Source organism: Cherax quadricarinatus, chromosome 12, assembly GCF_038502225.1.
Source record: "Cherax quadricarinatus isolate ZL_2023a chromosome 12, ASM3850222v1, whole genome shotgun sequence".
NCBI lineage: Eukaryota > Metazoa > Arthropoda > Malacostraca > Decapoda > Parastacidae > Cherax > Cherax quadricarinatus.
In genome coordinates this window covers 49042172-49056356 of record NC_091303.1, presented here as the reverse complement: position 1 = coordinate 49056356, position 14185 = coordinate 49042172, and positions in this window count along the sequence as shown.

Here is a 14185-nt window from a genome sequence, read left to right as displayed (position 1 = left end):
TTATGATGTTGCTGCAGTAAACTGGATGTCATTATGATGTTCCTGCAGTAAACTGTATGTCATTATGATGTTGCTGCAGTAAACTGTATGTCATTATGTTGCTGCAGTAAACTGTATGTCATTATGATGTCCCTGCAGTAAACTGTATGTCATTATGATGTTGCAGCAGTAAACTGTATGTCATTATGATGTTCCTGCAGTAAACTGGATGTCATTATGATGTTCCTGCAGTAAACTGTATGTCATTATGATGTTGCTGCAGTAAACTGTATGTCATTATGATGTTCCTGCAGTAAACTGTATGTCATTATGATGTTGCTGCAGTAAACTGTATGTCATTATGATGTTGCTGCAGTAAACTGTATGTCATTATGATGTTGCTGCAGTAAACTGTATGTCATTATGATGTTGCTGCAGTAAACTGTATGTCATTATGATGTTGCTGCAGTAAACTGTATGTCATTATGATGTTGCTGCAGTAAACTGTATGTCATTATGATGTTGCAGCAGTAAACTGTATGTCATTATGATGTTCCTGCAGTAAACTGTATGTCATTATGATGTTGCTGCAGTAAACTGGATGTCATTATGATGTTGCAGCAGTAAACTGGATGTCATTATGATGTTGCTGCAGTAAACTGTATGTCATTATGATGTTGCTGCAGTAAACTGGATGTCGTTATGATGTTGCTGTAGTAAACTGTATGTCATTATGATGTTGCTGCAGTAAACTGGATGTCATTATGATGTTGCTGCAGTAAACTGTATGTCATTATGATGTTGCAGTAAACTGTATGTCATTATGATGTTGCTGTAGTAAACTGTATGCCATTATGATGTTCCTGCAGTAAACTGTATGCCATTATGATGTTGCTGCAGTAAACTGTATGCCATTATGATGTTCCTGCAGTGAACTGTATGTCATTATGATGTTCCTGCAGTAAACTGTATGTCATTATGATGTTGCAGCAGTAAACTGTATGTCATTATGATGTTCCTGCAGTAAACTGGATGTCATTATGATGTTCCTGCAGTAAACTGTATGTCATTATGATGTTGCTGCAGTAAACTGTATGTCATTATGATGTTCCTGCAGTAAACTGTATGTCATTATGATGTTGCAGCAGTAAACTGTATGTCATTATGATCCTGCAGTAAACTGTATGTCATTATGATGTTGCTGCAGTAAACTGTATGTCATTATGATGTTCCTGCAGTAAACTGTATGTCATTATGATGTTCCTGCAGTAAACTGGATGTCATTATGATGTTGCTGCAGTAAACTGTATGTCATTATGATGTTCTTGCAGTAAACTGTATGTCATTATGATGCTGCAGTAAACTGTACGTCATTATGATGTTCCTGCAGTAAACTGGATGTCATTATGATGTTGCTGCAGTAAACTGTGTGTCATTATGATGTTCCTGCAGTAAACTGTATGCCATTATGATGTTGCTGCAGTAAACTGTATGTCATTATGATGTTCCTGCAGTAAACTGTATGTCATTATGATGTTGCTGCAGTAAACTGTATGTCATTATGATGTTGCTGCAGTAAACTGGATGTCATTATGATGTTGCAGCAGTAAACTGGATGTCATTATGATGTTGCTGCAGTAAACTGTATGTCATTATGATGTTGCTGCAGTAAACTGGATGTCATTATGATGTTGCTGTAGTAAACTGTAGGTCATTATGATGTTGCTGCAGTAAACTGTGTCATTATGATGTTGCAGCAGTAAACTGTATGTCATTATGATGTTGCTGCAGTAAACTGTGTCATTATGATGTTGCTGCAGTAAACTGCATGTCATTATGATGTTGCTGCAGTAAACTGCATGTCATTATGATGCTGCAGTAAACTGTATGTCATTATGATGTTGCTGCAGTAAACTGTATGTCATTATGATGTTGCTGCAGTAAACTGGATGTCATTATGATGTTGCTGTAGTAAACTGTAGGTCATTATGATGTTGCTGCAGTAAACTGTGTCATTATGATGTTGCAGCAGTAAACTGTATGTCATTATGATGTTGCTGCAGTAAACTGTATGTCATTATGATGTTGCTGCAGTAAACTGTGTCATTATGATGTTGCTGCAGTAAACTGCATGTCATTATGATGTTGCTGCAGTAAACTGCATGTCATTATGATGTTGCTGCAGTAAACTGCATGTCATTATGATGTTGCTGCAGTAAACTGTATGTCATTATGATGTTGCTGCAGTAAACTGTGTCATTATGATGTTGCAGCAGTAAACTGTATGTCATTATGATGTTGCTGCAGTAAACTGTATGTCATTATGATGTTGCTGCAGTAAACTGTGTCATTATGATGTTGCTGCAGTAAACTGTATGTCATTATGATGTTGCTGCAGTAAACTGTATGTCATTATGATGTTGCTGTATGTCATTATGATAGTAAACTGTATGTCATTATGATCATTATGATGTTGCTGCAGTAAACTGTATGTCATTATGATGTCATTATGATGTTGCTGCAGTAAACTGTGTCATTATGATGTTCCTGCAGTAAACTGTATGTCATGATGTTGCTGCAGTAAACTGTATGTCATTATGATGTTGCTGCAGTAAACTGTGTCATTATGATGTTGCTGCAGTAAACTGTATGTCATTATGATGTTGCTGCAGTAAACTGGATGTCATTATGATGTTGCTGCAGTAAACTGTATGTCATGATGTTCCTGCAGTAAACTGGATGTCATTATGATGTTGCTGCAGTAAACTGGATGTCATTATGATGTTCCTGCAGTAAACTGGATGTCATTATGATGTTGCTGGAGTCCAACAATTGTGAGAATGTGTTCAGTGTTTTATTTGTAATGGTCAAATTTATGTAATTAATATAGTTTCTTTCTGTGTTATACTGTATGTGATTATCATCACATACCGACGTGTTGATCAGTATGACATGTGTCACACTTGGATGTCTTTCTTGGCGAAACGTATCGCCTGCACAACAGGCTTCTTCTCTTGAATACAGAACAAAATTTGCTGGTGCTTTAGACATTTCATGTAACTCTGCCTAATAATCAAAAGGTTGATATGGCAATCCTTTTGCTGTAATAAGGTTAATATAAAAGTTTAATTGAATTTTGAGTGTTTAAGTTCCTAATTCATTGTTACCCTCACTTCAGACCCTTCTCAAGAACTTAAAATATTAAGTTTACTTTTGAAAGAATCGCATTTTTTTAATCGCAATTTTTTAACATGGCAGTATGTGATGAATGGTTTAGAAAACCGACAAGTTGAAGAATTGAGACGCTTATGCAACACATTGGTATCTTTATTGAGGAATCATTTCGCCACACAGTGGCTTCATCAGTCCAATACAAAGAAATGGGTAAGGAGAGGAGAAGTTTGAGGTAATCAGTCCCTCAATCTGGAATCAATGTGTTCAGTTCATAGCTCTTATAGGAGTGATGGACTGAACACATCGATTCCAGGTTGAGGGACTGATTACCTCAAACTTCTACTCTCCTTACCCATTTCTACTTTGTATTGGACTGATGAAGCCACTGTGTGGCGAAACGTTTCTTCAATAAAGATACCCTTGTGTTGCATAAGTGTCTCATTTCTTCAACTTGGCAGTATAAAACAATGTCCAGTGGATATTACGTATAAAAATTTACATGATCCAACCGTGGCATAGTAATGTTATATTATCAAATATCTTAGTTTTGAGAGAAAATATGATAATCTTAAGTTCTTACTTTGGCCTGTACTAACTTACATCTTGTAGGCACTGGCTTAATAGCTTGGTTCCTAGTTTTTTGGTACTTCATACAAAGTTTGTTGCAACTTATTTCATGAGGTAGTAATCTGTATATTTGTTGCATAGAAAGCTAAATAAACATTAATTACGGCAAGTATAACGATACTCAGTTGCGCTGTGCAACTGCCAAATCCAGACTTTTCTTATGCTCCATCACTAACGAAATCGTAATCACACGACTGCAAAGAAACTACGGTACTGGTGGGGATCGAACTCGAAGCAAGCAAGTCTTAAAACTTCAGGCCAGTACGTAAGCCACCAGGCCAGCTGGCTACAATAACATTCATTCAACTAGGTATGTTTATACTCCAAAGAGAGGTTAGCATGAGCCGTAAAGAAATCTAGCTCAAGTCCTTAGGTCCAGGGATCAAGTAGACACGATGTCTCTGTTAGGAATAAATAAAGGGGATGTAAATAGCGTGCTGAAAATTTCCAGCCAAGACAGGACTCGCAGTAATGGTTTCAAGTTAGAAAAATTCAGATTCAGGAAGGATATAGGAAAGCACTGGTTTGGTAATAGAGTTGTGGATGAGTGGAACAAACTCCCGAGTACAGTTATTCAGGCTAAAACGTTGTGTAGTTTTAAAAATAGGTTGGATAAATACATGAGTGGGTGAAATTAAGACACATGTGCAACATCTGGGTATCTTTATTGTAGACGTTTCGCGATCCAGTGGCTTTATCAATACAAATTCCAGGACATAACTTGAAGATAATAGAATTATGTACAGAAGATGAGGTAATCAGTCCCTCAACCTAGGAGTAGGTGCGAAGAGCACCGTAGTCGTGGAGATTCTGAAGTAGAAGAAAGGCGCCTGACGCTTATATACTAATGTCAGGTGGAAATGGGACGGGTAGCAGACGAGGGCATAGTCACTGGTAGGCGGGATTCCCCAGTGGAAGTAGGTCCTACCCAAAGAGATGGGTTAGTTATAGTAGTAGTTGTCGTAGTTTTGAAGGTTATGTACATGTCCTCAGAATCAAGATTCCATGATGTTGCAGTGTCTGACAAGTTGTGTAAGAATGGTATATAATACCGACAAGATGAAATTAAGACACATGTGCAACATCTGGGTATCTTTATTGTAGACGTTTCGCCATTCAGTGGGTTTATCAATACAAATTCCAGGACATAACTTGAAGATAATAGAACTATGTACAGAAGAATCCCGCCTACCAGTGACTATGCCCTCGTCTGCTACCCGTCCCATTTCCACCTGACATTAGTATATAAGCGTCAGGCGCCTTTCTTCTACTTCAGAATCTCCACGACTACGGTGCTCTTCGCACCTACTCCTAGGTTGAGGGACTGATTACCTCATCTTCTGTACATAGTTCTATTATCTTCAAGTTATGTCCTGGAATTTGTATTGATAAAGCCACCGGATGGCGAAACGTCAACAATAAAGATACCCAGATGTTGCACATGTGTCTTAATTTCATCTTGTCGGTATTGTATACCATTCTTGTACAACTACATGAGTGGGTGTGGGTGGGTGTGAGATGGACCTGACTAGCTTGTGCTGCTGGGTCTGGTGCAGTGCTCCATCCTTGAGTGGAGGTGACCAGACTGGGTGGGTCACTGGGCTAATCCGGGGGGGGGGACATGGACCTGCTCCGCATGGGTCAGTAGGAGTGTTGCAGTGTTCCTTCTTTCTTATGTTCTTATGTTCTTACTAGCAATACAGCACAACTAAAGTTGTATAGAAATAATTATGGAATGAGAAATTTCTGGACAGCCTTCTAATGCTCTAAAGTAGTCTGAAACTACTAAGAGTGGTGAGGTAGACACTGATGTAATACGTATTACAGCCATGAGAAATGGCTGTTAAAATGATACCAGAGCCTAATAAATGACCTGCTATAACAATGTCAGGAAAGACTGGTACAAACCCTACACCGACAGACTATTTAGAACCATCAGCGAAATTTGTAATGAGATAGGAAGTTGTTAAGGAAAAGGGAAACGAGAAGCCACAGTAGATGATTGAGCTATCGCATACGGTAGAGGGGAGTAAGAGATATATCGTAGGGATTACATAAGGGAAAAGAGAAAAAATTAGATGCTGGCCGGACATACAAAGGAGGTAAACGAAGGGAAGCCACGAGAGAATGATTCCTGCTAACATTAATGGTGCGTAATCTGGCAGTGACTACCTTTCTCTGGGGTTTCCCCTGAGTGACTACCTTTCTCTGGGGTTTTCCCCCGAGTGACTGCCTTTCTCTGGGGTAGTTTACCCAGAGTGACTACTTTTCTCTGGGGTTGTTTTTCGTAAGTGACTACCTTTCTCTAGCTTTTTTTTCCTTTGTGGGTAATAGGAGTTTTTCGTGGGCGGGTAATGAACATTTTTCGCAGGAGGGTAATAAGCGCTTTTCCTGGGCCGGTAATAGGCGTTTTTTCCTCGTTATTTCAAGCCCAGATCTTCAAGCGTTCATTAGCAAAACCCTACCCTTGCGGGTAGGGGGTGTTTACGCGCGCGAGCGAGCGCTCTCTCTCTCTCTCTCTCACACACAAATAAGGGGACTGTAGGGAAAGAAGGGGCACAACTGCATGGGGAAGCTCTATCAGAGGAGACTGTAGTAAATGAAAGAGCTAAGCTTTATGTGGAGGCCCTAACAGACAACAACAGAGCCCAAGGAAAGCCGAGAAGGGAAAATGACAGGCCACTGAGCCCAAGTACATCAGCCAGTGAAACTGAAGAAAGGAAAGCTGCAGTGCAGGAAACCAAATTAAATGACGGGATACACAGGGATACGCAGTGGGAGAATGAAAGGGTGAGGTCAGTCTTTGTGTATGGGCTCCAGGAAGTTGAAGGGGAAACATATGAAGCAAGAAAACAAGGGGAAAAAAAAGCAATTGAAAGCATCATGAAAGCAATAGGAGAAGACGACATGACCCAGCTGGAAAATTTTCGGAGAATAGGGGGGTTTGTAAAAAAAAAGAACCCGGCCAGTGAAAGTGACCTTCAAGGCAGAAGCGACTCGGACCAGGATCCTGTAGGAGAAAGCACGATTAAGGGACATGCCGGCATACAGGAAGGTGTATCTCGACCGCGACAGAACACAAGAAGAAAGGCAGAAACTGAGAGAGATGGTACAAAGGCGAAAGGAGGAAGGAGAGGGGATGGAGAAGACACAGGAGATCCCAGACTCAGGAAGAAGATCAAATACAGCCTCCCTCACAACTTCATATAGAAGCCTCCCAACCAGGTCAACCCCAGTGCAACCAAACACTCTAAATCAAAACACCCATGCCACATCCAATGCCCCCACCCACTACATTACAAACTCCACCCCCACAGCAACAACCCATAGTTCCTTACCAGGTCTCCCACTTCCCCAACCCCAACATACCTCCCAGACCACAGTCTTAGAAAAGAAGTTGAAGGTGTGGTATACAAATGCAGATGGAATAACAAACAAGTATGAGGAGTGGCACGAAAGAATCAAAGAGACATCCCCAGACATAATAGCACTCACAGAAACAAAACTCACCAGAATAATAACAGATTCAATCTTTCCATCTGGATACCAAATCCTCAGGAAAGACAGAGGGAGGAGAGGTGGAGGAGGAGTTGCACTGCTCATTAAAAACCAGTGGGATTTTGAGAAAATGGAAGGAATGGATGGCACGGGCGAAAGGGACTACTTAGTAGGAACAATCCAGTCTGAGGGACATAAGGTGATAATTGAAGTAATGTACAACCCACCACAGAACTGCAGGAGGCCAAGAGAAGAATACGATGAGAGCAACAGAGCAATGATCGACACACTAGCCGAGGTGGCCAGGAGAGCACACATGGGGGGAGCAAAGTTACTAGTTATGGGTGATTTCAATCACAAGGAGATTGACTGGGAAAACCTGGAGCCCCATGGGGGTACCGAAACATGGAGAGCCAAGATGATGGATGTGGTACTGGAAAACCTCATGCATCAACATGTTAGAGACACTACCAGAGAGAAAGGAGAGGATGAACCAGCAAGGCTGGACCTTGTATTCACCATGAGTAGTTCGGACATCGAGGGTATCATGTATGAAAGGCCCCTTGGAGCTAGTGATCATGTGGTTCTGTGCTTCGACTACATAGTTGAGCTCCAAGTGGAGAGAGTAGCAGGAATAGGCTGGGAAAAACCAAACTACAAAAGGGGGAACTACTCAGGCATGAGGAACTTCCTTCAAGACATTCAGTGGGAGAGGGAACTGACAGGAAAACCAGTACAAGAAATGATGGACTATGTAGCAACAAAATGCAAGGAGGCAGAGGAGAGGTTTGTTCCCAAGGGAAACAGGAATAATGGGAAGAACAGAACGAGTCCTTGGTTCACCCAAAGGTGTAGGGAGGCAAAAACTAGGTGTACTAGAGAATGGAAAAGGTACAGAAGACAGAACTCAGGAAAATAAAGAAATCAGCCGAAGAGCCAGAAACGAATATGCACAGATAAGAAGGGAGGCTCAGACACAATATGAAAATGACATAGCATCAAAAGTAAAGACTGACCCGAAGCTGTTGTACAGCCACATCAGGAGGAAAACAACAGTCAAGGACCAGGTAATCAGACTGAGGAAGGGTGATGGGGAATTCACAAGAAACGACCAAGAGGTATATCAGGAGCACAACACAAGATTTAAAGAAGTATTTACAGTGGAAACCAGTAGGACTCCAGGAAATCAGAACAGGGGGGGCACACCAGCAAGTGCTGGATGAGGTACATATAACCAAGGAGGAGGTGAAGAAGCTGCTATGCGAACTTGACACCTCAAAGGCGGTGGGACCAGACATCTCTCCATGGGTCCTTAAAGAGGGAGCAGAGATATTGTGTGAGCCATTAACAAAGATCATAAACACATCATTTGAAACTGGGCAACTTCCTGAGGTATGGAAAATGGCAAATGTAGTCCCAATTTTTAAAAAGGAAGACAGACATGAGGCACTAAACTACAGACCTGTATCACTAACGTGTATAGTATGCAAGGTCATGGAGAAGATCATCAGGAGGAGAGTGGTGGGGCACCTGGAAAGAAACAAGTGTATAATTGACAACCAGCACGGTTTCAGGGAAGGAAAATCCTGTGTCACAGACCTACTAGAGTTTTATGACAAGGTGACAGAAGTAAGACAAGAGAGAGAGGGGTGGATCGACTGCATATTTTTGGACTGCAAGAAGGCCTTCGACACAGTTCCTCACAAGAGGTTACTGCAGAAGCTAGAGGATCAGGCACACATAACAGGAAAGGCACTGCAATGGATCAGAGAATACCTGTCAGGGAGGCAACAACGAGTCATGGTACGCGACAAGGTGTCAGAGTGGGAGCCTGTGACAAGCGGGGTTCCACAGGGGTCAGTCCTAGGACCTGTGCTGTTCTTGGTATATGTGAACGACATAACGGAAGGGATAGACTCAGAAGCGTCCTTGTTTGCAGATGATGCGAAGTTAATGAGAATAATCAAATCGGATGAGGATCAGGCAGGACTACAAAGAGACCTGGACAGGCTACAAGCCTGGTCCAGCAACTGGCTCCTTGAATTTAACCCTGCCAAATGCAAAGTCATGAAGATTGGGGAAGGGCAAAGAAGACCGCAGACACAATATAGTTTAGATGGCCAAAGACTGCAAACCTCACTCAAGGAAAAAGATCTGGGGGTGAGTATAACACCGAGCATATCTCCTGAGGCGCACATCGATCAGATAACTGCTGCAGCATACGGGCGCCTGGCAAACCTACGGATAGCGTTCCGATACCTCAGTAAGGATTCGTTTAAGACTCTGTATACCATTTACGTCAGGCCCATACTGGAGTATGCAGCACCAGTCTGGAATCCACACCTAGTCAAGCACGTCAAGAAATTAGAGAAAGTGCAAAGGTTTGCAACAAGACTAGTCCCAGAGCTACGGGGATTGTCCTACGAAGAAAGGTTGAGGGAATTCGGCCTGACGACACTGGAGGACAGGAGGGTCAGGGGAGACATGATAACGACATATAAAATACTGCGCGGAATAGACAAGGTGGACAAAGACGGGATGTTCTAGAGAAGGGACACAGACACAAGAGGTCACAATTGGAAGTTGAAGACTCAGATGAATCAAAGGGATGTTAGGAAGTATTTCTTCAGTCATAGAGTAGTCAGGCCGTGGAATAGCCTAGAAAGTGACGTAGTGGAGGCGGGAACCATACATAGTTTTAAGGCGAGGTATGATAAAGCTCATGGAGCAGGGAGAGAGAGAGGACCTAGTAGCAATCAGTGAAGAGGCAGGGCCAGGAGCTATGATTCGACCCCTGAAACCACAAATAGGTGAGTTCACATACACACACCTTCTCACTCACCTTCACACTCACCTTCACACTCACCTTCACACTCGCCTTCACACTCACCTTCACACTCACGTTCACACTCACGTTCACACTCGCCTTCACACTCGCCTTCACACTCGCCTTCACACTCGCCTTCACACTCGCCTTCACACTCGCCTTCACACTCGCCTTCACACTCGCCTTCACACTCGCCTTCACACTCGCCTTCACACTCGCCTTCACACTCGCCTTCACACTCGCCTTCACACTCGCCTTCACCCTCGCCTTCATCCTCACCTTCACACACACCTTCACACACACCTTCACACACACCTTCACACACACCTTCTCACACACCTTCACACTCACCTTCACACTCACCTTCACACTCACCTTCACACTCACCTTCACACTCACCTTCACACTCGCCTTCACACTCGCCTTCACACTCGCCTTCACACTCGCCTTCACACACACCTTCACACACACCTTCACACACACCTTCACACACACCTTCTCACACACCTTCACACACACCTTTGCACACACCTTCGCACACACCTTCGCGCGCGCGCACACACACACACACACACACACACACACACACACACACACACACACACACACACACACACACACACACACACACACACACACACACACATTTTTCCCTTCTCACTCTCCCCCTCTCCTTCCCTTCCCTTCTCTCTCTTTCCCCCTCTCACACTCACTCTCCCCCTTTCCCTTCTCACTCTTCCCCTCTCTCTCGCAGGAACCAAGGATCAGATGAGAATGGTTCTGGTAGGGAGGAGTGGATGGAGGAGCAGTGGAAATGGATGGAGCAAGAGTGGGAGAGAAAATTAGGAGAGCTTTCTGAAAAAATGGAGAAAGAGCTCTCTGTGAAATTGGAAAAGAAGTTGGAGAAGGAGACAAAGAATTGGGAGGCACAAGTCGAAACTGCAGTAGCCAAGATAAGGGTCCTAGAAGTTGAGATAAATAGGCTGAAGCGAGTTACAGGGGCAGTGACCAGAGAAGACACAGCATATGAAGCTGCGAGGCCGAACAGGAAGGAAGGAATTATGAATTATGCTAAGGTCATATCAGCCTGCCTAGGAGGACCAAGGAGTGAAAGGGAAGAACAGCTGGTTGCAGATGGAGAGGGTGATAGGTCGAATGCTGAGGCACAACCAGGCTATCAAGAGCCACTGGAAAAATCAAGGGAGAAACTGACCACATACAGGCAGGATCCAGAGTCACAGAGGGTGAGGCAATGGGAGGAAGAAAGGGCAAAATCAGTGTTTATCCATGGGCTTCAGGAGAGAGAGGAAAGGACACACACTGAAAGGCAGCAGGAAGAAAGAAAGGAGATTGAGAAAATCATCACGGAAATAGGTGAAGAGATGGACGAGATTGTAAATTTTCAGAGAATAGGGGGGTACTCGAAGGGGAGAAACCGACCAATCAAGCTGATTCTCAGGACGGAAACAGTGCGGAACAGGATCCTCCAAGAGAAACCACGATTGAAATACTCGGAAGAGTACAAGAGGGTGTTCCTAGACAGAGACAGAACAAAATCAGAACGACAGCAGCTGAGGGAGAGGACAAAAAAGCGAAAGGAGCTAGGAAAAGAGACAAGGATGGAACCAGCAGAGGTCAGTCAGAGCAGAACAGAACAGCAAGGGCAAGCACACACACAACTATTCTCAGAACCATACAACCTATCACATCATCCCAACACACACTACAATCCATACCCACAGCCTCCACCCAACACCGAGCTATAGAATCCCACAGTATGCCACCAGGTCTCCCACCCTCACAGGCCCCCCAAACCACAGTGTTGGAAAGGAAACTGAAGGTATGGTACACAAACGCTGATGGAATAACAAATAAGTGGGAGGAGTGGCATGAAAGAGTCAAAGAAGCATCACCGGACATCATAGCTCTCACAGAAACCAAGCTTACAGGTATGATAACAGATGCCATCTTTCCAACGGGATACCAAATCCTGAGGAAAGACAGAGGGAACAGGGGGGGTGGAGGAGTGGCATTGCTGATCAAAAATCGCTGGAATTTTGATGAGCTGGAGAGAGGAGACAGCGGAGAAGAAAGTGATTACATAGCGGGAACACTTCACTCTGGAGGTCCCAAGGTGGTAATAGCAGTGATGTATAACCCACCACAGAACAGCAGGAGGCCAAGGCAAGAGTACGACGAGAGCAATAGAGCGATGGTTGACACACTGGCTAGAGTGGCCAGAAGAGCTCATGCATGCAGGGCAAAGCTCCTGATCATGGGTGACTTTAACCACAAGGAGATCGATTGGGAAAACTTGGACCCACATGGGGGCAAAGATACATGGAGGGCTAAGATGATGGAGGTGGTACTGGAAAACTTCATGTGCCAACACGTAAGGGACACTACAAGAGAGAGAGGAGAGGATGAACCAGCAAGGCTGGACTTAGAATTCACCTTGAGTAGTGCAGATATCGAGGACATCACATATGAAAGACCCCTTGGGGCCAGTGACCATGTGGTTTTAAGCTTCGAATACATAGAGCTACAAGTGGAGGGAGAAGCAGGAAGGCCAGGACGAATGAAGCCAAACTACAAGAAAGGAGACTACACAGGAATGAGGAACTACCTGAACGGGGTTCAGTGGGACAGAGAACTGGCAGGGAAGCCAGTTAATGAGATGATGGAATATGTAGCAACAAAATGCAAGGAGGCTGAGGAGAGGTTTGTACCCAAGGGTAACAGGAATAATGAAAAAGCCAGGATGAGCCCATGGTTTACCCAAAGGTGCAGGGAGGCAAAAACCAAGTGTGCTAGGGAATGGAAGAAATATAGAAGGCAAAGGACCCAGGAGAATAAGGAGAACAGTCGTAGAGCCAGAAACGAATATGCACAGATAAGAAGGGAGGCCCAAAGACAATATGAAAATGACATAGCAGCGAAAGCCAAATCTGACCCGAAACTGTTGTACAGCCACATCAGGAGGAAAACAACAGTCAAGGACCAGGTAATCAGGCTAAGGAAGGAAGGAGGAGAGAGAAAAAGAAATGACCGTGAAGTATGTGAAGAACTCAACAAGAGATTCAAAGAAGTGTTCACAGAAGAGACAGAAGGGACTCCAGAAAGACGGAGAGGTGGGGCACACCACCAAGTGCTGGACACAGTGCACACAACCGAGGAAGAAGTGAAGAGGCTTCTGAGTGAGCTAGATACCTCAAAGGCAATGGGGCCAGATAACATCTCCCCATGGGTATTGAGAGAGGGAGCAGAGGCGCTATGTGTACCCCTAACAACAATATTCAATACATCTATCGAAACAGGGAGATTGCCTGAGGCATGGAAGACAGCAAATGTAGTCCCAATCTTTAAAAAAGGAGACAGACATAAAGCATTAAACTACAGACCAGTGTCACTGACATGTATAGTATGCAAAATCATGGAGAAGATTATCAGGAGAAGAGTGGTGGAACACCTAGAAAGGAACGATCTCATCAACAGCAGCCAACATGGTTTCAGGGACGGGAAATCCTGTCACAAACCTACTGGAGTTCTATGACATGGTGACAGCAGTAAGACAAGAGAGAGAGGGGTGGGTGGATTGCATTTTCTTGGACTGCAAGAAGGCGTTTGACACAGTTCCACACAAGAGATTGGTGCAAAAACTGGAGGACCAAGCAGTGATAACAGGGAAGGCACTACAATGGATCAGGGAATACTTGTCAGGAAGACAGCAGCGAGTCATGGTACGTGGCGAGGTGTCAGAGTGGGCACCTGTGACCATCGGGGTCCCGCAGGGGTCAGTCCTAGGACCAGTGTTGTTTCTGGTATTTGTGAACGACATGACGGAAGGAATAGACTCTGAGGTGTCCCTGTTTGCAGATGACGTGAAGTTGATGAGAAGAATTCACTCGATCGAAGACCAGGCAGAACTACAAAGGGATCTGGACAGGCTGCAGACCTGGTCCAGCAATTGGCTCCTGGAGTTCAATCCCACCAAGTGCAAAGTCATGAAGATTGGGGAAGGGCAAAGAAGGCCGCAGACGGAGTACAGTCTAGGGGGTCAGAGACTACAAACCTCACTCA